The sequence below is a fragment of the Hemitrygon akajei genome, chromosome 17 (genome assembly GCF_048418815.1).
Source record: "Hemitrygon akajei chromosome 17, sHemAka1.3, whole genome shotgun sequence".
NCBI lineage: Eukaryota > Metazoa > Chordata > Chondrichthyes > Myliobatiformes > Dasyatidae > Hemitrygon > Hemitrygon akajei.
The window spans coordinates 37,196,493-37,221,269 of record NC_133140.1 but is presented as its reverse complement, the minus strand read 5'-3'; the positions used below and the strand labels follow the sequence as shown (position 1 = coordinate 37,221,269).

Below are 24,777 nucleotides of genomic sequence, written 5' to 3'. Positions count from 1 at the left end.
GGAATTATTAAAGTGAATTCAGCATGAGACCTTTGTTTGGCTGTGGTTTCTCATTGATTATACACAGCACTCTACTATCAGGCAAATGCACCTATTTGATCTGTAGCTTGAAAGGCTTGAGTTCAGGTGTATGCAAACAGAACTGAGTCAAAGGTGCCGAGTTCCCACGTCTACACTCACCATGGGAATTAGTGTCTCTTTCCCTATCAAATCATTTTGTAAAAATCTTAATGCAATCACTCCCTAATATTTTGACACGAGAGAACAAAAGCCTCACACTTAGTTCCCATAGTTTAACCCTATCGGCCACGATGTAATTGGCGGATATTCATCTGCCTCTATAAAATTCACAGCAACTTTCCCGAGGAACAAAGGTCAGAAATAAGCTCTCCGCTCAAAATGAAATATAAGCAGAGCTATATTTAGCTGTTACGTACCCTTTTGAACCAGAACCTTTTTTGGGAAAAATAATTTACAGAACAATTTCAACGTTTTACATAGGGGGAATCATTCACAACTAATGTAAGTTACATCCATAATGGGTAATATTGTCATTTATTCCATAAAGTTCGCTTTTGCATGCATGCATATTGTTCCGGCTCAGCAGTGGAACTTTGTGTTTGCATTGACTGCAGACAGCGGTTTGAGCCCGGTGGTGGAGTAGATGCGTGTGCCTGTCCCTAGTACTGTACACAACCTACAATGAGACGCAAACAGTCCAAACTGCACCGAGAGGCTTGAGCTCCTGGTGCTGCCGCCCCTCCCCCTGTGTCAGCTCTTCGAACAACCGGTGGCTCGGGTTCTGCGGCACCGACTGACGAGAAGGGGAAAACAGGAGCAGCAAGTGGACGGGGAAAGGAGCGGCGAGGGGAGGGGAGGGGGGAGTTGGTACCGCAGCGGGGCGGTGGCACGCCCGCTCCTCCTGCTCTCTCGGTGTGTGTGTGTGGACATGCTGCCAGTCTGAGCCTCGACCGTCTCGGAGGAAGCGCTGCCAAGCCGCGGATCTCCCGAACTGACTGCCACAGCTGGATTCATCCGACCAACGCTGCAGCCATGTAAGAGCCGTTCTTTCGCCCCCCCCCCCCCCCCGTTTTCCTTCCCTTCCTCCTCTCGTGTCTTTACTCCCACGTCTCCCCCCTCGCTCCTGCAAGGTTGCTTTCCTTGGCATCGAACTCCCTGAAGGCGCGCTGCTGTGAGGGAGGCTGCAGTCAGGCCCGGGGGCTTCTGGCTTCACGCTGAGAATGGGCTCGAAGGCGACGAGTCGCGGAGGGGCTTAAACCCTGTCACTGGTCGAGTATGGAGGGAGTGTCTGAGGAGCTGGGGCTGGTCGTGTTCTCCTCGCCAGGGTGTACCGTGACCGCTAGCTTCGTGCTGGCTGTCGCTCTGCAACTCAAACTTCTCTTCGGGAGTGTGCGGAGATGGTGGGTTGTCTGACGGGCCCGGCGGCGTGCTGGGAGCCACGGGGATGGGCCCGGCCCCCGCGGGGAGAGGCGCCGATCCCCCGGGTGTCTGGGCTGAAAGAGGCGCTCAACAGGCGGCTGGAGGACAGACAGGCAAGTTACAGTAACGTCTGTCCCACCGCACCGTGATGACACCCGCTTTTATGAGCACCATCTCTTTGCTGCTCGTTATTCCACTTGACTTCTTCTAAAGGCCCCCTTAAACTGCACCTCCTCGGCACTGTATTTCTACTCTCCTCTTGTCTCTGGAGCCTTAATGGACATCACCCCTCCAGTAAATCTGATGACCCTTTTTTCTCTTTTCCTCCCTCTCCTCGCCACCTCTTTCAAACTCAAAATTAAGTTTATCTTTGGATAATAAAATCCAGACTTCAGTGTAGTATCATATTAGATTACTTTCTTTACCCCAATCTTACAAACTCCCATTGAATCTAGGCAAAATAAATTTCATCAAGTAATCCATGCAGGATTTATGTGCACAACTCCAGTCAGCTTGTGTTTCTGCTGGACTCTGGAAGTATAACATGGCATTCTGAATAGGCACGATTCCATTCTCTCTTCCATGTTAGTACTATCACTATGTGCATTACTGCAATAAAATGTCTGAGTTTTTACCAGGTAATTCTGATTTCAGCATATTAGGATTCCGGTGGACAGGTGTGCAGTGAATTGGTGCACTAAGTGTCTCTTGGTGCTGCCTTTGTCAAGGATTGAAGGTAGTACCATTTTGAATGTAGTTTAGAATTACAATTAAAAAGTTACTTAAGTTTGTCTGGGACAAAGTGCTTCTAAATAATTCAGGAACACTTGAGGGTATTTCTCAACTGATTTCACAAAGGCAGATATCACTTTGGTAACCTGATACCATTTCTCCCAAGTAAATTGTAAGTGGTTTAAAATGCGTCTCTGTTCTAAACTCTGTCATGGAAAGGATTTACTGAGAAGAAAAGATTCACTATAGAAATAATACAACATTCCTTCTGACTACTGGAAATCCCACTCAAACAGGAGAATAACATTTTTTGTGGCACCTAGAACCTAGAGTCAAAGCAGAGTGAGCCAAGCAGAAATGCCGAAAGGGGCATACTAATTCACAAGCTGCCCACCCAAGCATCCTGTGAACTGTGGATTCCACATTGGCTTCCTCAGTCATGTCAGAACCAAAGTGCCCAAGTTATCTTCATTCCTGTTCCTAAGCAAAGGCCTTCTCCTCTCGTGTTCCTGTCACTCTGCTAATAATAACACCGATTCTGCCGATGCTGGAAATCACATACAATATGCTGGAGGAACTCAGTAGCTCAGGTTCTGATGGAGGGATTCAACCCAAAATGTTGACTCTTTATTCCTCTCCAAGGATACTGCCTAACCTCCTGAGTTCCTCCAGCGTTTTGTGTGAGGTACCTCTGCTAATGCTGCCTTACAGTTAACTGGCTCGAAATTTACATCTAGGGTCATTATTCCTATCAGTAGTGATGATACTGTCCAATAGTATGATGACTAAAATTGTTTAATTATTGAAATGTTCTGCCAGCATGTGGCTTTCCCAGAATATAATATTTTAGCTGATTTTTGGAAAATGTTTTACAATGAGCAATCCTTGACTTGGAAAGGTTGCTGTATGAAAATATGGTGGCACACCAACCAGTAAATATGATCTAGGACCAAAAGGTAATCCAAAGGCAGCTTTAAAAAGTTTCTTAGAGAAGATGAGAATGGCATAGTATCTTATCAAGTACCGCCCGTACTTCAGCCCCACTGTATTCTCTGTCTCAGTTCCAATTAACATCTGTTACCAATCTCCTTGTTCACCAACAGTAATATACAGTATGTACGAGTTCAGATTTTTAATGTAGTGCCAGGAATATAATGACATAGCGAATGACTTAAACATTAGCAACTTATTTATTACGCTTCCCCCGGTGGCACTGTGCATATGTGCACACACCATAACTTTGCATGCATTACACACATCCACTCTTCGTTGGGTGGCTTTTTTTGAGTGAAAGGGAACGTTTTTGAGGAGTTCCAAAACTGGCTTTCAAAATGTGAAGCGCTGTGATTTCTCAGATGTAGGGTCTATAACTGTGCTGGTGCAGGTAATTTGAATCTGATGACATTGTTCTTAAAAAAAAGTATCAAAGCAGGCATGAGAATTTGGCATATTAGGGTCTTCAGTTCATAGTTCATTGATGCATTTTGAATCCGGACAGTTTCATACGCCAAGATAAAAATCCCATTCATTTCTTTCATCAAACAGATCAACTGTGTAATTGTGTACATTATCTGTTTCAGAAGTTATTTATTAATCCCATCTTCCTTTACAATTTAATCTTGTGGGGAATTTTCAAATTAATTGCTACCTGCCCTGTAATCTGGCCATCATCACAGCTAGAGAAAAATGGTGTATGGAGTTAAAGATCATGAGGTAGTTAATTAAACAAATTACCTAGCTAGTGTTTAACTTTTTGATGTGATTCTGGAGTGTTTGCCACCTGTGCTTTGTAGATCAGTTAATTTGGAGTTTGTATTCCATTTGTGCTTAAAACAGTTCGCTGCAAATCTTTCAAAGACATGGTATTTAATATTATCAGGTCTCCTCTTGAATATGTTTCATCTGTGTCCTGCGAGACACTGGTAACTTTAAATGTTGAGGCAAAACTAGAATAACTTGTTTGGATGAAAATTATAAAATTTTCACTCTGAAATCTGCAGTTGCAAATGATAATGAGTCCTGTGTTCAGATTGCTGTTAATGTTCTCAGAATCATTGGTTTACATTTCATACAGTTACTGATACCTGTAGTACCACCTAAATAATTGATTGACATCCCCTGAAACTTTAATTCTGAGTTTAAGTGTTAACTCATAATAATGTTGGGGCAGTATGCATAACAGATAATTCACAAATAGGTAGAGATGCATTCCTGCTGATGAAGACTTCAGCAAATTAAATTTATGGATGCAAGTGCATTATTCTGTGTTTCTACCACTTTTATAAGCAGAAGTGAAGCTTCAAAAATGTAACATGTTTCATTCTTTGGCTGTGCACCATCCAATCTACATCTTGGGTGACATAGTGGCACAACTAGGAGAGGTGCTGCCTCACGGTTACACTGACCCACGTTCAGTCCTGACCCTGGGTGTTCACATGTTCTGGTGACTGCCTTGCTTATCTCCCACAACCCGAAGATAAATGGATTGGTGGGTTAATTGGCCCTGGTATTTGACTGAGAGATGGAATATTGGGGAGTGGTGACAGGAATATGATGCGACTAAATGAGATTATTGCAGGGTCATTGTAAATGAATGCCTGACTGTTGGCATAAACTCGATGGGCCAAAAGTTCTGTTTGGTGTGCTGTGTAAATCTGTGAAAGTTTTGCCAGAGCAGTTCAGAAATGGCATTGCCAAAGTGGTGTGATTAAATTACATTTTGCTTCTAATTTTACCACAGCTGTTTTGAATGTAACTTTGCTCGGAGCTGTTACATTCTGTGCAGGCATGTGCTTTCAAAAGGAGCGGCTGGTAGCCTGCAGAGCATTCCGGGCAGGTCTGTACAGGTGTGTAAAGAAAGACCTCTACTTTGAACACTGACCCTTGTAGCTGATGCAGTGAGCAGGACAGGTCGAGAGAAGGCATTTTAAATGAAGCCTTTTTGTGAAGTAACAGTCGGATGAGTTCAGTATACATGTACATTATTTAAAAAACCCTAAAGCAAAAAGTAACTAAACTCAAGACTTTGCACACCTTGATGATATTTCTTTCGTAATTTTCTGTGCTGCATGGTACTTTTGAATCTGCTTAATAAAAAGCGTATCTTGGTACATCATTGAAACCTTGCTGGTTGCATCCTATCTATGACAGTTTCTCATTTATATTCATTTTAAATGGCTTCAGGTATAAAGCCATTTGCCTCCACATGAGGTTTGAGTGCCTCATCACTTTTACAAAAATTTGCGTTGACCATGTGAGTTTTCAGTGAATACAACATCAATGCTACTTATTAGTTGCTGTTATATGTATGTGTGTTATATTATGGCTGTTACATGTATATGTGTTTGTGTCACAGCGAGGAAAGAAAGGGGCAGAGCTGGGGTTGATTTTGGCTGTTTCTTTGCTGGGGCTTTTACCTCTGTAAGTACTAGTTTTCATCCTGAATAATGAGCTGTGCTCCTGAGACGTAGACTTCTCTGGAGTTACTTGAACATACAGTGCATAATCATAAAGATGCCAAAAGTAAATTCCTTTCCCAAGGCCAGAATCAATGACTGCTCTGTAACTTTTCAGTTCAATTCTTTGTTCTGCTGTTGAATGAATGAGATGTTGGGCCTAACAAAGAGAGAAGACGTTGCATTGTCTGGATGAACATTAAATAATCATTTTGTACCACTAGATGTCTCTAGCTAATATTGAGAGGGCTTAGCTTTACTGTCAGATTCTGCTGATTGTTTTTCCATTGGTACTCTGAAATGGATCAGAGTGTTGCATTGTTTTGGACTTGAATTATAACCTGCCATGACTTGGTTAAATAAGTGTACCATTGGCTGCTGTATAGCAGCTGAACGCTCAAGCATTTTTGCAAACACTTCGTTGCTTTATGGGCTAGTTGTGAATGTGCCAAAAACACAGTCATTTGTATATTTTAATAATGTCAGAGATAATTACAAAAGGCTGAAAGGTGGCTCTGTTCGAGGATTGTGTTGCCTGTGCCCTGCTCACAAGGCTGAATACTCCAGATGGTGATTCAAAATCTGGGACGCAGGAAACTGCAGGTTGCTTTTTCTGAAACTTGTATGTTTTGATTTGTTTAGCAAAAATTCAGTAAAATGTGTTTTATTGGCCTGAACTGGCCAAAGATAATGAAGAAACTAGTCTTAAACATAGAACACTACAGCATAGTACATGCCCTTCAACCTACGATATTGTGCTGACCCCTAAGATCAATCTAATCCTTCTCCTTTACGCAGCCTTCCATTTTTCCATTATCCATGTGCCTAATACTATCTGCCTTTACCATCACCCCTGGCAGGTTGTTCCATGCACTCACCACTCACTCCCTGTGTAAATAAAAATAAAATAAACAAATTATCTTGCCTCTGACTCCCCACTGTACTTTCCTCCAATCACTTTAAAATTATGCCTCCTGGTATAAGCCATTTCCACCCTGGGGAAAAAGTCAACTCAATCTATGCCTCTTGTCATTTTGCACGCCACTTTCTTTCATTTGGAATGTTTCATTGTTTTACTGCCGGGGAAATAGTACTTAGACTTCAGGAAGTGTTAAAATGGAGACAACAGAACCATTTTGTGCACAGCAGGGTCCAGAAGCTGGATTGGTGGGGTGGGGGTGGGTTGTGAAGGCACGTGAGAAGTGGTGCCTGTGTCTGTGACCACTTATGAGTTGTGTAGCAGGCATTTGTGTGCATCTGCAAATATGTTGATGTCCTTGTAGCAGAGTCTTGTCTGTCGTTGTATTGCACCTCCTTGCCACTGGATCAAGACTCTCTTGTTTGTTGTGCTAGCTGGTGTGTGATAGCTATTTCATATGGACAGAAAAGGTACACAGGTAATTTTCACTCCTTGGTGAAATTTGGGGTCTGCACCTTTGGTCCTTCTTGGGTAGCTCCAATAAGAGACCAGAACCTTGTTCCATTTTTGTCTCCTGGGAATTTGGACACCCTATATTGACATCATCATCTTGAATGAGAGCTAAGGATGACTTGTAATTTGAGTCCTCCTACCCTGTGTTCTGGAGGAGACTAACTGATACATTCTGAGGTTTTCCAGCATTAGAGTCAGGAAGGATCAGAGTTCCTCAAAAATCGGGGAAACTTGTATCAGTAATATCTTTTCCTGCTGAAACCAGCACCGTCTTTCAACAGAGAGGAAAACTGCAGCCACACAGGCATTGTCATCTGTAACATCATCTGAGTAAGAGCTGGCAAGGATTTCTGCATCACCCTGCACTGTGATGGGTAGTGATGAAAGTGGGCTGAAGTACCCTTGAAAAGATCCCTCATGATGACCGTTGACCAATGGGAGTCTTTCTGCTGGGGTGGTTATAACTGGGACATATGGGGAGAGCTGCTCAACCTATGTCACCTCCATTCCAGAACCAAGGTCATCCCAATTTCAGTCATCAAGCTGAAGAAAGCAGATGGAGTGTGTGTCCATCCAGTGGTCACTGAAGCACACGTGTGAATAGGACTAACATTTCTGTAAACCACGGGTCTCCTACCAGCCACTGGAACCTGACTGCTGACAATACAGGTTTTAGACTTGACTCTGGAAAAAGTGGTCCGTCTTCCATTCCTTGGGTGCCACCTCTCTTTGAAGACTAACATCAGTGATGAAATTCTCTAGCGCATCAGCACATCTTTTGGGCAAAAATACTGGTTGAATATCTAGGCAGCCGTAATCCCCGGCCTTGCAATCTTTGCTGAGAAACGAGCAACTTACAGCAGCCACCTCAAAGCACTGGAGAAAAACAACCAATGCCGTCTCCTTAAAATCCGCAGGCAGAAAAAGTGAGCTAATGTTCCTAACATTAATACTATAATTGCAATCAGCTGGCACTAATGGGCAGGCCACATTGTTTATATGCTTCCCAAATTGGACCCACTGTTCTGAACTTCATCACACATGTGGGCAAAGATGTTTATGAAATGACCTCAGCAGAGTGGACCATTTATTTTAAAAAAAATTTAGTGATATAGTGCAAAGTCGGCCCTTCCAACCCTTCGAGCCACACCACCCCAGCAACCCCCGACAAACTCGGATTAGCCCTAATCTCATCACAGGACAATTTACAATGAACAATTAACCCACCCGGTACACCTTTGAACTGGAGTGCCTGGACCGCAGAGAGGAGGTACAGGCTCCTTACAGAATGGTGCTGGAATTGAACTCTGGACTCCGGAATGCCACAGAGCTGTACCAGTGCTGTGCTGAGTGCTACACGACCGCAGCCTCCGATTTCACTGGCTTATCAGAATCACTGGGTTGTGGTAGCTCAACGTAGAGAGGACAGTGCACAATATTGTCAGTTCCAAGGTAAACGGGGAATGTTTTACCCGGGGGGCACGTGGGACTTCAGGCCATCAACAATGCTGTGCTCCTTGGTATTGCACTCAGTTTCATCATGGATATTGGGACCGGAACTTCAACACACCATCTGATTTAGAGCCGAGAGATCTTCTTATCCCAGAGATACGTAAGGTTGTAAGAAGAGGCTTTTCTTGTATGCCATGCCTCCAGTCTGCACGTGGGTGGGCATTGCTGGGTGATTTGAGTGTTTCTATTCAACTTGAGTGATACGTTTCACCATTTAGATTTGCAAGCTTCTGATTTCAGTGGGTGTTTGTCGAAGAGTTAAGTAATGAAACAGGTTTCTGGCCTACTTTCACTCTAGTCATTTTTCCTTTTTAGACCCTGTATTTATTGATCAGCAGTGTAAGCCTTTAGTCCTTGTTTGCAGTGGAAAGCTGCATTTTCTTTGGGTTCAATTCAAATGTTTCACTCAAAGCTCTGATTTATTCAAAGTTTACATACTAGTTGTTGGATTACATAGTCCCTGCAAGTTGTACCGTTGGAAGGAAAAGTGACCGAATATTCCAACTGGGTGTTTTGTTTTGATTGTGGTAAAGTGTGTAGTAGAACAATCCTTGTCTTTGTGGAGCTCCTTGTCTCAGACACATTTCGGAACGTTTCATATTGCTTGGAGTATTGTACCTGCATTTGAGCTAAATGAAAGCATCCTTTTCCAACATAACCCAGTATTTTCAGGGGGGAAAAAAAGCTTGTTTGACCAAATGCTAAGTGGTGCATGATTCTGCAGGAAAGGAATTGTTCTGAAGTGTTCATACAAACATCTTCAGCACCTAATGTATTGAACTTATGAAGACCATAATGCAAAATTGTCCTTTGATATAAGTTCACTGTTACCAGATTATGTGTTAAATGTTGTTTTAATGTGGGACTGACCACTTTAAGAGCTATAATAACATGAAAAATGGAGATTTCTAATTTTTAATAAATTCAAACGAGGGTGAGATAAGTGGTAATAATCATAAGACCATAGGACATAGGAGCAGAATTAGGCCATCTGGCCCATTGAGTCTGCTCCGCCATTCAATCATGGCTGATTCTTTTTCCCCTCCTCAACCCCACTCCCCAGCCTTCTCCCCATAACCTTTGATGCCATGTCCAGTCGAGAGCCTATCAGTCTCTGCTTTAAATACATCCAATGACCTGGCCTCTACAGCTGCATGTGGCAACAAATTCCACAAATTCACCACCCTTTTGCTAAAGAAATTTCTCAGCATCTCTATTTTGAAAGGGCACCCCTCTATCCTGAGGCTGTGCCCTCTGTCCTAGACTCTCCTACCATGGGAAACATCCTTTCCACATCTACTTTGTCTAGGCCTTTCATCGTTTGAAAGGTTTCAATGAGAACCCCCCTCTCATTCTTCTGAATTCCGGTGAGTTCAGACCCAGAGCCATCAAACGTTCCTCGTATGATAACCCTTTCATTCCTGGAATCATCCTTGTGAACCTCCACTGGACCCTCTCCAATGCCAGCACATCTTTTCTAAGATGAGGAGCTCAAGGTGAGGCCTCACCAGTTCCTTATAAAGCCTCAGCATCACATCCCTGCTCTTGTATTCTAGACCTCTTGAAATTAAATCTAATATGGCTGAACCTGCAAGTTACCCTTTAGGGTGTTCTGCACAAGGACTCCCAAGTCCCTTTGCATCTCAGATTTTTGGATTTTTTCCCATTTAGAAAATAGTCCATACATTTATTTCTTCTACCAACATGCATGACCATGCATTTTCCAACATTGTATTTCAATTGCCATTTTCTTGCCTGTTCTCCCTAATCTGTCTAGGTCCTTCTGCATCCTACCTGTTTCCTCAACACTGCAAGCCCCTCCACCCATCTTCATATCATCTGCAAACTTGGCAACAAAGCTATCTATTCCAACATCTAAATAATTGAAATACAGCATAAAAAGAAGTGGTCCCAACACCAACCCCTGCGGAACACCACTAGTCACTGGCAGCCAACAAGAAAAGAATCCTTTTATTCCCACTCACTGCCTCCTACCAATCAGCCAATGCTCTAACCATGTTAGTAACTTTCCTATAATACCATGGGTTCGTAACTTAGTAAGCAGCTTCATGTGTAGCACCTTGTCAAAGGCCTTCCGAAAGTCCAAATAAACAACATCCACTGCATCCCCTTTATCTATCCTACTTGTAATCTTCTCAAAGAGTTCCAACAGGTTCGTCAGGCAGGATTCTTCCTGAAGGAAACCATGCTGACTTTGTCCTCTCCTGTCCTTTGTCACCAAGTACTCCAACACCTCATCCTTAACAATTGACACTAACATTTTCCCAGCCACTGAGCTCAGGCTAACTGGTCTATAATTTCTGTTCTGCTGCCTTTCTCCTTTCATTGGGTGAGTTGTTTTGGTGGAAGAATGCTGAACTAAAGGCTTTAACCTTAAAAGGTTTAGAGCTGGATGTTTTGGGAGATGTCAAAATTACAAATATCTTCTCAGGACTCCAAAGAGAAAAAAGCTGGGTCAGTTAACGTTTTTGAAACTAAAATTGACTCTTGCATGAAAATAATCTGGAATTGAAGCTGGTAAATGGAGTTGAGATATGGATCAGCCCTGAAGTAATCAACGGTAGAATCTGCAATCTTTTTCATTCCTGTATTCCCATATTTCTCTGATGCCCAGCTAGGTGGGCATTTGTTATTTCTTCACTTCAATTCATTTCTGTCCTGCTTTTGAGTTACACTTCTAGCACCTTGTGCCATTGGTGAGATCTGGCTGCAGGTACAATGAGAGTACAAATTGGCTGACTTTGTGACTAGGGTTTGTTGGGTTCAGTAATGATAACTCATACTTGTAGAATAATTTACACACAACTGATTTAAGGCTGTTTCGAAAAAACTACAGTTACTGTTTTGGACTGAACTATTTTTTGTTTACCTCTTTTTGCCCATGTCAGGCAGCATAAACGACTCTTGGTATAATTTTTTCTGCCTTTTACAATTCTGTACAGTTTTAATATCTGTGCAGGACATAATTAAATGTAATGGGAGCACTTCAGAAGATTGATGATTACAGCATGTACAGGATTATAATCATTGTAGAATGTTTGCTTGATGGTGATGATTTCATTTTCACACCTGAAATAAGTCGGGCATTCAATAATAAAGAGACGTTTTTCATCAGAGCAAAATCAGATATATCTGCACGCAAGTACATGTTCCTGTGTAGATCAAAATGTAGGTGCTTATTCAGCAAATCTAAGTCAACTCTCCATATCACCACCTCTTAAAGGAACTTAAGGTGTGAAAAATAGAATTCTGCATGAAATAGGGAAAGGTAGAAAACTGAACAAGGAATTTGGAGGTGGTGTGGGGGGAAACTGCAAAAATAACTTTGTAAATCATCCCTTTTTAAGGTGGGATATTTTTTCGCTCCTAAGTCTTGTATTTGGCCATTTCAACTTTGCAGATGATTTCTGGTTTTAACTTCATTCCCAGGTAAACAGAATTTAAACTGTACCTCAATGGCTTTCAAGGGCTGCTGAATCTATCTAGTAGGTGCTGGAGGATGAAAAGGGATGTGAATTTTTGGGAGAACTACAGCTGTGTTGTTGTATTTCAGATTTAGTTGTGATGTTAATTTATAAATCCTATTCTCAGTAGTTTCCATGGACACAATGAAAAGGGATATGACTGGATTTGTGATGATTCTGCATTTACTGGTGACCAGTCACAGTAACAGAGATTTTGAAATCACTTTTACCATTGTTAATTGAAGTTGCCAATTTTAATTGCTTCCTTGTGTAGTTTTGTCTGACAATCAATCACTTCACTTTTGAAGTTCATTTGCAAAGTTGTGAGGAGGGGCTCCACTCCGGGAACAAAGCTACCCTTGATGTGGGTGTGTGATGTGAAGGTAAAGCGATGCAACCATTGTGTCCTTTTGTCTTCCAAGTCACAATGTTGGACTCTAATAGTGCAACCTTGCTGACGTTGTCCTCAGCTGGGAGCTTTTTGTAATGCCGTTGCTGATCTCATTGCTGTAGGTCATCTTTAAAGCAGAGGCTGATAGTTTCTTGATTAGTCAGGGTGTTAAAGGTTAAGGGGAGAAGGCAGAAGAATGAGGTTGATTTGCTTATTATAGATGGCTTCGTCAGCCATTTGCAGCAATGAATTCCAGAGATTCACTACCCTCTGGCTAAAGAAATTCCTCCTAATCTCTGTTCTAAATAGACACCCATTTTGAGGCTGTGGCCTATGGTCCTAGACTACTCTATTATAGGAAGCATACTCTCCACATCCACTCTATCTAGGCCTTTCAGTATTCGATAGGTTGCAGTGAGACTCTCCCCCTCATTCTTCTAAATTCCAGCAAGTACAGGCTGGCATTTAGCACAGCAATGAAGGTCTTCCATCTCTATCTGTCCTTGGCCATCTTCTCTATTGTGCTCCAGGTGTGGTTCACTGCCCTCGTTTCTGCCTCTACAGTATGACCCCAAGTTGTCTTTGATCTCCTACAGTTCCTCTGTCCTTCAGGGTCCAGTAAAGTGCTGTAAACCAATTTTGCTCTTGGTCTTGCCTGTGTTCAGGGCACCCTTCGCCCTAATAGTTGCTTCCTCTCTGTTTTCACTACTGTCAGCCCTGAGAGTCCTGGGCGGAGTCTCAGGAACACTGTCACACACAGATGTAGAAGGCTTCTTCATTGCTGTTTACTTAACTTTTGTTTGACCAGTCTGGGTTGTCTAGCCCTGAGCTGAACCTTGAGGACCAGTGGACCACACTTAGCCTGACCTCGACCCATTGACCTTTTTGGTGTGGGTGACCCTACCAAGAGCCAAAGTGTGAAGCTTTGCTTCCAGCAGCATAGCTGTCTGGGTCATTGAGGCATAAAAGCCTCTGAACCATGACACAATTGTGATCCTGTAGGAGGCGATTGAGAGGGTTCATAAATCAACTCTAATGGAATAACAGAGTGTACATGATGGGCCAAGTGGCCTGATTTGGCTCCTATGTCTTATCTCTTATAGCCTCCAGTGAACATCTGAATGTGTTCTTTACAAGTCCACAATTCCCCCGTTTTTTTCTCATGAAATCTTGATTACTCCTTAAACAACTAGATAAATGGTTTGCTTATCCATTTGAAGATGAACTGTGAAGCACTTTGGCCATTTCATACTTGAAGTGGAATCATTCAGTTAATTAGACTGATGTGGAGGCACCAGGTTGTTATGGTTTTTTAACATATGTTTTCCCTGCTCCCTGCCATCAAATTCCTTCTCCTCGGCAACATGGTAAACTCAACTGGTTCATCAAATAGAAAAGCACCCATTCCCTAAGAGCTGGGTTTTGTCAATATAGATCTGAGAGTTGAGTTTGGGAATGAACTGGATATTATTTTGATCTCTGAGTCCTGATAAATGATCTTGGCCTGAAACTGACTCTATTCCTTTCCATAGACATTTCCTGATCCGCTCCAGCATCTTGTGTTATTCCTGATTTCCAGCATCTGCAGAATCTCATGTGTTTTGGAACATTATCTCGGGTGGGACTCCCTACTGCAACAGAATTCATCAGTTCCCAGTTTCCTATTTAATAATTGGTTTTGAGATCACAAGATAAGAAATCCTTTAATTAACCCAGTGTATTGTTCTTTTGAATACTGCATGGTTGATAGTATATTAGTTCTTGGGGGTTCTGAGTGGTTTGATATCTAGCCAGACATTGTATCACGTGAAGTGAAGTAATTGTCATCTGTGCCTCTTGAAATTTTGTCAACAACTGTGCTAGAAAGATGTCTTCAGTTTTCTCAGAGTCCTGAAATGATGCTTTTGTCACCCAAATGATTATTAAACCACACACAGGAAATCAGGCCTTTTTCTGACTCTTCTTTCAGTGTAAAGGCTAACGTGATGTGGACTCCAGGTATTTTCTTGTTATGAATTGCATGAGAAACTGATTTTGCAGTGGGAGCATCTTCAAGAACAATTGCATGATTGAACTAAGTGGGGCCAGATAATAATCAGTTGAACTGCAAAAATATATCTTATGGCACGCCTATATAATTGACGGTTTGCTTGCAGCATCTAATCAAGTATACAAATATTTTTGTACAGGTGATGTGCAATAGCTTACATGAAGTCACTGAGTACAGAACATGGAAACAGGCCAACTTGCCTTGTTAACCAAGATGCCTTCCTGAGTTTATCCAATTTGATTGCATCTAGCCCATGTACCTTTGAATCTTTCCTATCTACATGCCTGTCTAAATGGGTTTTAAACATTGTACTTGTGTCTTCGTCTAACAACTCTTACATTTGCTCACCACCACTTGGCCATCAGATCCCCTTTAGTCTTTTTTCCTTCTCACCTTACGTCTACGCCATCCTCTTTTGCACTCCCCTATCTTGGGGGAAAGACTATGGTCATCTACCTTATCTATGCTCGTCAACAATGTAAGGTCACCCCTTATTCTTCTTAGGGGAAGAATCTCTTCTGGTAACTTAAGCCCTCTGGTCTTGGTGTCCTTCTGACTTTTTTTTTGCATGCTCTCTACCTTGTTAAACCACTGCTGAAAATTCTCAACTTTGGCATAATGTCTTCAAGGTGTATTTTCTTCAGTGATGTAATTTCTAGAAATGAAGACTGATAGGAGACCAAGAATAAAATTGAGCATTTTTATTCCTCACGTTTTTTATGTTCACATCAACACTTACTAAGGGTTCCTTAATTGCATGTAATCATGTAAAAATGACTGTAACCTTTTGCTGGAAGAAGTGAGTTGCCTTGTTTATAGACAGGCTCTGGGTATACGATATATGTAAAATACATTGAGTGAATGAATGCATCGTTCTTTGCCATATTTTTCTGTTTTTGAGCCTATGTAATGCTTTTTTAAACAATTAGCTATTCTCCTACTCTCCTTTCATCTATGAATTTATTACTTCAGTGCTGGGGTGGATTCCTGGAAGTCACAATAGGAAATTTCTCCGTATTTCTGGTACAACAGAAGGTTGTTGCATACTGGTACATCAGAGAAATTTGTCAAAATGTTAAAACATCAAAGCATGTTGTGTGATTTAATTCACAGTTTTAATCTTTCAGAAAGACAAATGTTGGAGGAGCAAGTGGGTTTAAATTTCCTGTTGATCCGTGATGGCAGAGTCGATGAAGTAGTTTTTAGAATATTTTGTAGGCCAATTGTGACATATGGCTGTGAGAGCTGTAAGGCTGAATACAGAAGAAACAATGCCTTTGAACTTGGATGCTGGAGGAAAGTGTTAAGAGTTCATTGGACAGCAAGAAGATCCAGCAAGTCAATAGTTGAAGAAATACAGCCAGACTGCTCACTAGGGGGCTTGATTATGTGACATAAGTTCAGATATTTTGGCCACATCATGAGAAAAACAGGATTCCTTGGAGAAGACTCTCATGTTAGGTAAAGGAAGGAGAGGATGACAGAGGCTATGATGCATAGGTAATATTACTCAGACAATGTGTATGACCTTGGGGGATCTTAGAGAGACAGTTTCCAACAAGAAGGCTTGGTGTGCAGGTGTCCATGAGGTCACGAAGAGTCGGACTGGACTTAATGACTGTACAAAAATCATTATCTCAAACCTTGGTTCATTTTTTTTGTTGAATTCCTACCCTTTCTCATAAAGACTGTTCCTAAAGAGTATTTTAATACTGCGGCTAATGAGCGGATGGACAGAAATCGGCAGTTGATGTTTTGGGTCTGCACTGATGAACGATCGCAACCCGAAATCAACCGGAAGTCTAGCTTGCTCAGTTCCTCCAGTGTCCTGTGTTGTTCCAGGTTCCAGCATCTGCCATCCATCCCTTGTATCTCCCATTCTTGTATTTCACTAGCCTTCTGTTTTTCAGATCAAGCATCTGCTGTCTCAGACTACTTTGGTAATGTCAAAAGCAAATGTTCGGGTGTTTTGTATTGTTCTTGCAAAGTTACTTCATGCAAATAGGAACTCGACGTTTTGTTTAAAATCCAGTGTCATGCCTAAACAGTGAAATGCTGCATTGACATTTTCAGTGTCATTTCCATAACTCTTCAGTGATATAAATAAGCTGATTAAATTACTTTGAAAATGTGAAATATATTAATTTAAATTGCTTTCCCAGATTTTTATATATTTCTTGATATTTTGCCTTTTCCTCCACCGATGCTTGATACAATCTCAATTCTTATACCTAGCCCTCTTAATCAGTGAATAGTACTTTTATTAGAGCACAATTTGAATTGATCTCCAAATTGGTTGCCACAATCATTAGTTGTTGTAGGCTGAATAAATACAATATTTTAAATTGCTGTTGTTGGGGAGTATTCTGGAGTTAAGTGAATATAGTAGATACAGGCAGTAAATTAAAGTTGGCACACCTTTGCAAATTAACAATACTGTCTGTGTTACACAGACGAAGAGATATGGTTGCAAAATTTTGATGACAATACATTTGCTTGGCCCATCAATCCAGGGTTTGAGTAATGAGTTTTGTAAACAAGTTTAAGGAAGCTTGCAATTAGTATTTGAACAGAGGTGTCTTCCATTGTAGATATGCAATTCAAAGGAAGCATTGTCAACCCAAAGTATTGAAGAAAACAATATCATTGTAACTATTGTTACCTTTAATCTTAAATTTAAGAATATGAAAAGCAACACCCACAAAATGCTGGAGGAAATCAGCAGGTCAGGCAGCATCTATGGAAAAGAATAGACAATTGATGTTTCAGGCCGGGACTCTTCTTCAGGACTGAGAAGGAAGGGCAAAGATATCAGAATAAAAAGGTAGGGGGGGGGGAAGGGTGGCTGGCTGGAAGGTGATAGGTGAAACTAGGTGGGTGGGAAAGGTCAAGGTGCCAGGAAGTCCCGCTTGTGGTGGATGGTGCGGAAGTGCTCGACAAAGTGGTCACCCAGTTTATGACTGGTCTCACCAATGTAGAGGAGGCTGCATCGGGAGTACCGGACACAGGTGTTGCCTCACGTGCTATTTTAATTCCAATTCCCATTCCCATTCCACTGTGTCAGTCAATAGCCTCTGCTTGTGCCAAGATGATGCCACCGTCAGGATGGTGGACCAACACCTTGTATTCCTTCAAACTAACAGCATGAATACCAGTTTGTCCACCCCCTTCTATTCCCCACTCTGACCTTTTTACTACTTCTCACCTGACTACTACTTCCCCCTGGGTCGCCTCCTTCTCTTTCTCCTGTGGTCCACTCTCTTCTCCTCTCTGATCAGATTCCTTCTTCTCCAGCCCTTGACCTTTCCCTCCCACTTGGCTTCACCTATCACATTCCAGCTAGCCTCCTTCCCCTCCACTCATCTTTTATTATGACATCTTCCCTCTTCCTTCTCAGAGCTGAAGAAGGGTTTTAGCCTAAAACGTCAACTGTTTATTCTTGTCCATAGATGCAGCCTGACCTGCTGAGTTCATCCAGCTGGTTTGTACATGTTGATTAGACCACAGCATCTGCAGTGTACTTTGTGTTGAGTTCTCTCAGCATTTTGTGTGTGTTGCTTTAGATTTCCAGCATCTGCAGACTTTTTTTTGTGTTTGTAATTAATGTCATGTGTATTTGCGAGAGAAAACTTAAGTGTCAGGAATCACGTAGTGTACAAATAGTGGAGCTGCCAAAGGCAAGAGATGAGAACAGTGAGACAGAGTATGAGTAGAGCTGGACAGACTGAAGGAACAGCTAGAACAGAGAGAGAGAGAAAGAGAGAGTTGTTGGTGAAAGGCGGGAATGAATTAGTCAGGGATCTGGACAGACTGGGAGGTAAATGTGATGAGGCCCAGCAGATGGGTGCTGACTGAGAGGCAGCCATTGGAATAACTGCTGAGGAAGGTGAAGAGGTAAATGGGATGTGCTGGACCAGGGAGTAAACAAGTGTGAAAGCAGCCACTTTCAGGAGAGGTTGTACCTTTTGGAATGGCACCTATAGAGACCAGGCTCAAAATCCTGATAATTCCAGCCAGCCTGTCACACTCATCCCCACCATCCACGGGCCCGAGGTTTACGCCGAGGGAAAAGCAGGGCATTCCATCTGAATTCCCTGCGTGTGGCAAGGCAGAATTGTGGCGTAAATGAGAAGAAATGATAGAAGTCCATGCGATGAAGCCCAAAGACTTACATGGATTGGTTAAAGCTAAATGCCCGAGAAATAGGTGGGACAGCATGATCCCAGGGGTGTGGGATTGAACGTGGGAAACTAGTGGGAATACCAGTAACGAAGAGAGATGTCGGAACTTTAAGGAAGAAGTGAGGCAGCACCTTGGAGGAGTAGAGAGGGTAACTGGAGAATGATAATATCAGTTGTTCAGAAGGCCGATGAACCTGCCATGGATTATGCAGAGTGAAAGTATTGGAATATGAGGAAAGCTCAGGGCTGAGCAATCCAGGGAGGGATGGTCCAGTCTTCCTGAAAATGCTCAAGGAAGGGCTGAACTCAAACCACCAGGAGGTTTTAGACCTGGGAATAACCTGGGAATATTGTGGGATCCAGCTTCTCCACAATAGTTTAATGGACTGGTGAAATTGACCAAAAGAGAGGGAAAAGTGGCTGGAGCAAATATGCGCTGCAAGGACACAGAGGACTTGCTTTGTTTGCCATCAACTGGGGCACTAAGCAGAAGACTGCCAGAACAGACATAGAAGGGTAAAGACGATGGTCTGTGGCCTCTCAGGCCATAGTCAGAGGCAACGTCGCAAGAAGGAAACGTGTGATGGTCACCCAGCAAATCAGGCGTCAACTTCAGCAGGATCTGCTCTACCCACACTGACCGCTGAGCAGATTATGAAACTAGTAAATACAGCATCCAAGTCAGACAACAGCTATAGGCGGCCCCCAGTGCCAGTACTGATCACCTACTAATGTACACGAGGTCTAACTGGAGTCTAGCAATGCAATATGTTAGTGGACACAGGAGCATCAGTATCGGTAACTGACCCATCCTTGTCCACGTCCAGAGAGGCTCTTACAGATGTAGGGGGGAAACAATGGGGGCAGAGAAAAGTGAACCTCAGGTACTTGAGATAGATGAAGTGTGCTTTCAAAGGTACATTTAATGTTAGAGAAATGTATACAATATACATCCTGAAATCCTTTTTCTTCACAATCATCCACGAAAACAGAGGAATGCCCCCAAAAAATGAATGACCGTTAAATGTTTGAACCCCAAAGTCCCCCCCAGCTCCCCTCCCTCCCGCGCGTAAGCGGCAGCAAGCTACAATCCCTCCCCTCACCCCGCTGGCAAAAAAAGCATCAGCATCGCCACCGAGCACTCAAGTGTGAGCAAAGCAACAGCAAAGACACAGACTTGCAGTTACCCCAAAGACTACATTGTTTACCCAGTCTTCGACATACCACAGGTTTTCTCTCTCTCCCTAATAGGGGAGAATGAGCTGTCTCCATTTTACAGCAAGAGGGGAGACATAACAAACAACTCGCTGGTTTAAAAGTTAAAAGTCCGTTGCATCGCTTTTTCCAAGCTCTGTGCCCAAAGATCTCGGGTCACTGGGCACACAGCCAGAGATCTTCCATCTCCAGTGACACACTGATCCCCTACTGCCAGAACGGACATAGAAGGGTAAAGATGATGGTCTGTGGCCTCTCATGGTCACCGACCTCCGATTTCCCCCGCCCCCCACCAGTCTCCAGAGCCATGAGATCCCAGTGGAGCTTTAAGACCGAGCTCTTAGCGTGCTGAACAACGGCCAGCTGTGAAACCCCGAGAGCGGGCCCCATTCCCTCAAAGAACCATAGTCAGCGTATAACTCCAAGTCAGGGTCTTCAAAAGAAACCCTGAAAGGGAAAAATAGAGACATTAAAGATGGAAATGGAGCTGTTTCCAAAGATGTAAGCAAAGGAGTCACTGTTAGACGCCATTAACCTTTCCAATGGATTTCTGCGTATGCCCGAACAATGGAGGTACTGTCCTGGGGTAGATGCACTTAGTAAGGCAGATGCTGTCATAGATTCAGGGACAGGACAGATTACATGGACAAGTCAGGTCAGCAAATACTTAAGGTTTACAGAGCAGACAACTTGGCCACAGCAGCCCCTATCAGCAAGCACTGGAGCCAGGATGGTGTATCTGGATTATATCAAGAGGTCCCAGGGTTATGGAACACAAGCAAGATTGTGAACCTGTTAGAGTAAACCAGATTAGAGTAGAGCCATATAAACCCACACATACTGTACGCATCTCTGATGTAAGTGGAAACAAGGGTTTGGACTAATGGATGGTCCTATAAAGATGAATTATCACTCAAGACTGAAAGACAAACAGGTCATGTAATCAGAATTCTGTAGATTAGAGGTTTGAATTTGAGAAAGCTCAGAAGACATTGGAATTTTAGTTGATGGTTCAATGTTTGCTTGTCCAAGACCAATAACTTCCAGCATTCTTTGTTTCAAAGGTCTAAGATTGTGGAAGGTAGTTGTGAATGTGTAAACAAGAGAAAATCTGCAGATGCTGGAAATCTGATCAACACACAAAATGTTGGAGGAATTCAGCAGGCCGGGCAGCATCTATGGAAAAGAGTACAGCTGACGTTTTGGACCGAAACCCTTCGGCAGTTGTGAATGTGTGTTGAAATGTTTTGCTGAATTTTATTCTTTGAGAGAAAGTAACCAAAAGATGGATGGTTTGAATTTGAAAAATGTTGTGAGGTGTGACCACATGTGAGAGAGATAGAGATATTAATTCCAGGAAGATGTGAAGTGAACCTGCAGGATGTCTTACTTTAAGAGGCAGTCTCTTTAAGAAATTGTGTGAGTGTGAGGAGGGGGTGGAGAAGCATCCATCCATCTTTTTTTCCCTTTTGGAATGTGTCTGTTGTGTATTAAACATTTGTTCTGTATTTTTCAGTTTATTTATGAAACTTCAGAAGGAAGAAAATTGCAAACATAGATTTTTGTTTTGTCTTGGCTGTGCGTTAAGCTTGTGTCTATTTACTAATTTGCTTTGGCATTGATGTTGGAAAGAGAAACCTGGATTCAGCACCATGCGGAATCCAGGTTAAGGTGATGGAAATGTGAATGTCTCTACTCTGGATGCGAGGTTCCCACATTCTAGGCGTTCTGAGAAATTGGTGATTTGTGTATTTGGAAGTTGAGAATTTGAAAGGTGCATATACTTTATTGGGTATTGTCAATATATTGATTGAGTTCTTTTGGAAAGAACTTTTCAAAGATGGGACATAGTCACAGAGTGTATCTCACCAGATGCAAATGATTAGCCAGGATTCTGGTCATTCCTGCCTCCTAGAATGCAAGTGTAGAATGTGCTTTGAAGTCCAGCATGTGTTGGGTAAAATGCAAATGTGAGTTCACCTTTGCTGACCACAGAGAACCTGAGGGAGAAGGCAGGTCAAGTGAGTCAGCCAACTAACAATCTCATTATAGGAAATTAAATAATGACAAAGGATCTAGTGCTTTCCCGGCGTATATGACAAATAAACTCACCTTGTGCTCCCAGTCGGGTACAGGTATCGATTTTAACCGACGTTTCCATGACAAACTCTGCACTTTCATCAGTGATGATGCCTGAGCATGTCTGATGGTCAGTCATCCCTCCTGATTGGCTAGTCCTTGTCCAATCAGGTTTCTGCTGTCCCACCTTGTTTACAATCAGAATAATAACCATCAAGCTCCTGATTGAAGAAGACCTGCAAATGAAAAGAACAGGAGCATGAATGTCGAGGACACACAGAAAATGTGTCACAAGCAGTGAATAAAGTGTTAAATAATAATGGTAACAGTACTTTGTAATGAAAGCTGGTTCTGACAGGTAGGTCATTAGGTATATTGATCAGAATGGAAAGATATTGGGAAGATGAATGGGAATGGATGTGAGTTATGGCAGAGACATTAACCTCGACGGCAAGGCAGACCAAAACAGAACATCTGAAGGCAGCCCCATCCTGAATGGGGAGTGAACACAAATGAGCTGAGCCCTTTCAGTGGTTGGGCCAGTGACCAAAAGGACAGTCCGGGAAGGGGTGCTTGGTTTTGCAGCTATTCAAATGGAGACCACCCCAAACCCTCCTGTAGAGACTGAGAGACTTGTCAGTTTATTCTGATAATCTTCTGTCATGGCATGGAATGTGAACTGTTGCCTGTGTAGCTGAAACAAGACTACCTTGGTGGTGCTCCCTGCCCTCACAGTGACTACTGACAACCACGTCTGATAGCGTCAGTTATCAGAGATTGAAGGGGGCAAGGATAAGGATGTGATTAAAGTGCATCAGGCCAGCAGGGAAGGGGGCAGGAAGCACATGAATGACAAAGTTGCATTTTAAAGACTGATTGAAATCGAGAAGACAGATGTGTCCAAAAGAGGGTGATCAAAGTTCTGGAACATTTTATTGCCATCTGCTTAGTTTTGTAGATAGCCAATTAGGGATGACATAGTGTAGATGTAGGTACATAGGGGCATGATGGGTTATTAATTGGGGAAGGAGTCCAAAGCACTCCCGTACTTAATTAAATCCTCCTTAGAGTTTGTTTTTCCTAGGATTGATTTATGTCCAGGAGCCAAGAAGAGGGTATGTTAGGGAGCAATCTGGAGTTAGTAGATAGTAATTCAAGCAAGAACCAGTCTTCAGTTCTTAATGTAAATTGCAGGCCGTAAATTGAAGTTGGCACACCTTTACAAATAAATAATTCTGTTTGTGTTACACAGACTAAGAGATACGGTTTGCATAATGGTGACCATAGATATTTGCATGTGCATCAGCCAAATGTTAAGACAATGGGGTTGTGTTAATTGGTTTTATCAATCCAAGGTTTATCCATGGGTTTAAGTAATTTGCACCATTTTAAACAAGTTCAAGGAAGTTTGTAATTAGTACTTGTACAGAAGTGTCTCCCACTGTAGCTATGGAAGCATTGTTAACCCAAAGCATTGAAGTAAACAATGTCATTGTAACTATTGAAATTGTATTGAATCACCTACTGGGGTGTAAGAATATGATGTATTTTGAGTTTGTGCACTCTACCACGAGTGTCTCCACAAGAATGTTTGTCATAATGCGTAAGGACTTGCATATCAACAACTCCAGTGACTTTGATCACTGTCACAACATCTGTCAAAAATGAGTGAGAATTAATCATGACTTCTGGGTTCTATAATGTCATTTCAAATATCCATAAGCACTTATTTATGGTGCCTTGCGCTGTGCCTTCAGTTCACTGTCTTTGGTGGAGAACCAGTTTAATAGTATTAAATAAACAGAGAATGCTGGAGATGTACGGCAGGCCAGATAGTACCTGTGGAGATAGAAATGGTTAATTATTCCTTTCAGTGACTTTACATGTAGATGTTGCCTGATCAGTTGAGAATCTGTAGCATTGTTTTAATTTCAGATTTCAAGTTTTCAGTTTTGACATAGTCTTCAGTTTTGCTGTTTAGTCACTGTTTAAAAATATTGTTAAATTTCACAGGTTTTCAATACACTGAATAAATGCCACTTTCCGTCACCTTTATTTTTGACCATAACCTCCAGATGACATTGGTTCCTGGTCACACAGTTTGAGCTTCTATTCAACTATGAGTGTTTTATGTTTGGTGTTGGTAAATTATTCACTTCCAGGCAATCACAACTCGTGTTGTGGGATAAGGACCAGGCTTATGGGTAGTAATGTTGCAACAATGCTCAACAGTATCATTTAGTTTCTTCTTGGCAACTGGCACATCACTGCTGCCCTTCACTGGGACCCACTAATTTGTTATGGCCAGTTATCAATCTCGGGGCGATGCTTGTGAGCATAACTCTGCACTTTCTTCTTGTCAAGCTTGAGAAAGCATTTTGGTATATGGGATCATCTCATTTGGAATCTATTGGTAAATAACTGAAATGTACAAGTTATTAAGGTTAGAACTTCTACAGCAGTGTTTTAGAATCAATGCGATTTTCTGGGACTAGTGCCAGCGAGATTAGTTGCTGAAGATTTGAAAAGAATATTTTGGTGTTGGCCATTAATAATTTCAACCCTAACTAGTCCCATATTTTTGTAATATCTAAATTTAGTTTCTGGTTCCTCTTTCATATTCTCATCTGCAGTGAAGCATTCTGATTAGGGTGTGGTATTGCAGAATGAAATGTGTTGAGAATAGAAATGTGTTGTAGACTTGCTCTACTGTATGTTCTTTAAAAAGCTTACCGTGAATGAGGTAATTTTAAGGGGAATTTGAATATCAACTCCAACTTTGTAGCAGTCTGTGCCAACTGGACT

The 24,777-nt window shown here is 42.2% G+C and overlaps 1 protein-coding gene across 4 annotated transcripts in view; it reads left to right on the top strand.

Moving 5' to 3' along the window:
• ripor1 (RHO family interacting cell polarization regulator 1) overlaps positions 1–24,777 on the top strand; it is a 282,943-nt gene that overhangs the window by 96,029 nt on the left and 162,137 nt on the right. The window contains exon 1 of one of the 4 annotated variants that reach the window (XM_073069928.1): positions 657–1,055. The exons of 2 other annotated variants lie outside the window; for them this stretch is intronic. The gene's annotated coding sequence lies outside the window, so the exon portion shown is untranslated. Of the gene's footprint in view, positions 1–656; positions 1,056–1,141; positions 1,554–24,777 lie in introns of those variants that run through there. One more of the 4 variants, XM_073069930.1, reaches the window with a different exon arrangement.